The sequence below is a fragment of the Castor canadensis genome, chromosome 9, assembly GCF_047511655.1.
Source record: "Castor canadensis chromosome 9, mCasCan1.hap1v2, whole genome shotgun sequence".
Lineage (NCBI taxonomy): Eukaryota > Metazoa > Chordata > Mammalia > Rodentia > Castoridae > Castor > Castor canadensis.
Genome location: NC_133394.1, coordinates 46,847,772 through 46,851,871, shown reverse-complemented (window position 1 = coordinate 46,851,871; position 4,100 = coordinate 46,847,772). Strand labels below are relative to the sequence as shown.

General features: G+C 35.3%; 1 long non-coding RNA gene across 1 annotated transcript; it reads right to left on the bottom strand.

The window, feature by feature from the left end:
- Window positions 1-1,309: 1,309 nt before the first annotated feature.
- LOC141410735 (uncharacterized) lies at window positions 1,310-3,811 on the bottom strand. Its single transcript, XR_012435523.1, has 3 exons — window positions 3,694-3,811; window positions 3,514-3,583; window positions 1,310-1,434 (listed from the first exon to the last, which is right to left on the bottom strand). It is a non-coding gene; the product is annotated as an uncharacterized lncRNA (long non-coding RNA).
- Window positions 3,812-4,100: the final 289 nt, after the last annotated feature.

Genomic DNA, 4,100 nt, shown 5'->3' with positions numbered 1-4,100 from the left:
CCTTTTTGCATTTATGTATCACATTTGTGTCTTGGTTGGCCTGGACTAAAGTCCTCCTATTTATGCTTCAGGCACAGCTGGGGTGACAGGCATTCATGACCGTATCCAGATTTTTATTGACTAAAGTCCTCCTATTTATGCTTCAGGCACAGCTGGGGTGACAGGCATTCATGACCGTATCCAGATTTTTATTGGTTGAGATGGGGTCTTCCAAACTTTTTGCCCAGGATGGTCTTGATCTGCAGTCCTCCCAGTCTCAGCCTCTCAAGTAGCTAGGATGACAGGCATGGTCAATGTACTCAGCCTAAAGATTTCAAAACTAAAAACTTCAGAAAAAATTTTATTCCCAGAAATAGCAGAAGTAGGCTGGGGGGTGGTGTCTCATGCCTATTATCCCACACTCAAAAACACAAGCTCTTATCTGAAGACTAACTAAAAAAAGGAAAAAGGAGAATGGGGGTGTGACTCAAGTGGTAGAGTGCTTGTCTAGCAAATATAAGGCCCAGAATTTTTTCAAAAACAAAACACTAGTGTGTGTATGTATATAGGAACTATATTAAAATTCTTCATAAATCAGGTGCTTCACTTGATCATTTCCTTTTACTTTATCAACTCACTTAATCATCTCTAAGGAAAAGTACATCAAAAGCTATATTCTGCTTACATTTCAAATCTTGGGAAAAGGCATAGCATCATATTTCATCAATTGGATACAAATAAATTGATACTCCTATTGCGGAGCTGAGAAATGTTACAGTCTGATTGCAATCAATATATTGGCTAAATCCTAATCTTCTGTAGGGGTGGTGGAATATTTCAGATATGCCACTGCAAAACATAAATCAACTTCAACAGTTACTTGACAACGTTGGTTACCAGAGCAGCTCCTGTGTAGGCCAATAACAAAATTCACTCTGGCAATTATCTCCCAGGCAGCAAAATCTTCCAGATACATTTTGTGAGAAATTATGAAATTATATAATTTTATAAACTGACCTTTTATTTATTCTTAATCCCCTATACTAGAGAGAGAAAGTTGAAGATAGCATAAGCACTAGAGTGACATCATATTTGATATCTCTCCTACTGATAATCATTAGTCACATGATTTTTGGATGTTATTTTATCTCTTTTGAGTATGTTTCCAAATTTGGAAGAATAATGCTTTTCTTTTGAAATTTGATTTTATTACAAGAATCACGTAAGGTATATAGATGGAAATGCTGTATAATTGATGAGATTTTTTTTTGTGAATTATGGAATGTCACATGTCCTTGTGCAGTGTGCAGTTGCAGGACTAGAGCTCAACTCGGACACACCTTGGGGGACTTGAGAAGACAGCACCAGGGTTTGTACCTTGTCCATTATGTTTGGTCTGCTCTCATCCCAGCAGTGATGGTCACCACCTTAGGATGGCTCTCAGGAGGAAAACTTCTGACAAGACAAGAAAGAGATGGAGCATTCTTAATTTACTTTAGGTTTTTGCTAAAGGGAGATTAAGAATTATCTAATCTTTTTGTCTCTACAGAATCCTGAAAGCCTGTAAGGCATTTTTCCAATATTTTTCAGGAAGTTCCTGGTTTAGGCTCAATCGTTCAGAATACCATGTGCATTTTGAAAGATGAAAGAGAATCCCAGCCATCTTGCTGTGGCCATGGTAGGTCAATGTGCAAGCAAAAAGCAGACATGATGCTTTTCCAGTGGTGTCATGTCTGTGAGTCACCTGCTTAGGTGCTGCAGGCAGCTGTTGTCTGTGCTGTTGTACTATAATAGCCATAATTTCCTTTGCCATTGTCTGTAACTTTCAGATTTTCTGCAAGTTATTGGTACCTTTCCTGACATTTGTTTTTCTAGTTTTCTTAATGGCTCCTTATTCATGTAACTTTTGTATTAAATCTACCTATTTTCCTGGCAAAACTCAGTCTCTCTTTCTAAAACTCAGATTCCCATTTTGCATAGATATTAATGAAATTTCTTTATCAGTTACCTAATTTCTATGCACCATACAAAAAACAGTGGTTTACAACAATAGTGATGAAATTAAGTTAGAAATCAATTTGAGGAATATTTCTAGAAAATCTCCAACATTCAGAAATTTAACAATATATCCTAAATAATCCATGGATCAATGGAAAATTTAAAATATAAGTTAGGAAATATTTTATCTAAGTCAAAATGAAAATATAGCATACAATAATTTGTGGGAGGCAGAGAACACATCACTACTTAGAGAAATTTATAGAGCAAAACAACTGTCTTAGAAAAGAAGGAAGTTTTTTTCTTTTTTTTTAATTGTTGTTCTGGGTGGGGGTACATTATGGCATATATCATATTTGAATTCACCCCCTCCGCCATTCAAGAAGGAAGATTTTAAATCAATGACTTAAACTTAAAATATTAGAAAAAGAGGAAAAATTAAATACAAAGAAAGTTGGAGACTAAGCAATGAAGTAAAAAGGAGAAATCAATAAAATGGAACACAGAAAAGCAACAGAGGAAGTCAATGGAACAAAAAGCTTGTTTAAAAAAATCAAAAAAGTTACCAAATGTCTAGACACACTAGTCAGAAAAAGTAAAGAAGGTAAACATTACCAATAATTTGGCATGTTAGAGGTGGACTGGCTATGACCTTGCAGAGTTTTAATAACAACAAGGAATGTTATGAGCAACTTAATGACTTAGATGAAATTTATCAGCAGATGTAAACAACCGAAGCTCATGAGGAAGAAACAGTTACAGTAAATGGTTCTACATTATTTAAAACTACTAGAGTTATAGCTAAAGGCCTTACCACAAAGGACACTCTTAATCTGTCTGGCTTCACTGATGAATTCTACCAACTCCTTAAGGAAGCTATAATACCAACTTAGTTTTCTGAGCAAAATGACATAAGGGAGGAAGGATTTATTTTAGCTCATGGTCTCAGTGGTTCAAGTTCATTATGGTGAAAGGGTATGGTGGAGCAGTCCACATCATGGCAGACAGGAAATAGAGTGGAGCACAGTCCAGGGCATGATATTGCTCTCAAGGACCTACCTCCTCCAGCCAGGCCCACCTTCCACAGTTCCACTACCTCCTATTCTATTCAAATTTTGAATCCATCAGTGAATTAAATCATTCATTAAGTCAGAGTCATCATAATCTAATTGTCTCTGGAAATGGTCTCACACATATACCCAGAGGTGTGCTTTGTTAATCTTCTAGGCACCTCTTAAGTCGAATCAAATTTACCATCAGGATTAACCATTACAAAGCTCCACACAAATTTTTCCAGGAAATTTAGAAAGAGAGAATACTTCACACCTCATTCTATGAGTTCAACATTTTTCTGACATCAAATCAAGACAATGCAAGAGAAAAACATTGGCCCTCATATACCACAAAACAGATGCTAAAGTTCTTAGTAGTACCAAATTTATCTCAGTGGTTTATAAACATTACAAAGTATGATCAAGATGAATTTATCACAGGAATACAATATTAGTATTTAAAGAATCAAGTACTGAAACTTACCATGTGGGCAAACCTTAAATCTTCCCCCATGTGATCATCTCATTAGCTGCAGAAACATCAGTTGACAAATCTATCAGCAAATAAGGAATAAAAGGAGCTTTCTCAGACTTAGTGAGGAAATACTGAGTAATTTATAGAAACAAGGCAAAAATGTCCACTAATTTCTACCCAGCATTGTACCTGAGATTTTAGTCAGTGCACAGGGTAATAAAAAATAAAAAAAAGAGCATCCAAATTGGAAGTGAGCATGTAAAACTGTATTTATAGACACTCTGATGGTTTATGTAGAAAATACTACTGAACCTTAAAAATAAATAATGACATTAGCAATGTTGCATAATACAAAGTTAATATGTAAAATTCAGTTTTTTCTAATACTAAGCAACCTGAAATTAAACATTTAAATATCACTTAAAATGTCATTAAATTATGAAATTTTTTGGAACAAAATTGTTAAGAGAACATGCAAGACCTATAATCTGAAGAGCACAAAATGAAAGAGATAGAGAAAGAGAGACAGAGTCAGAGAAAGTGAGAGCGAGCTCTTAGTCAGCTGGGATTGCTATAATAAAATACCAAAGGTGGGT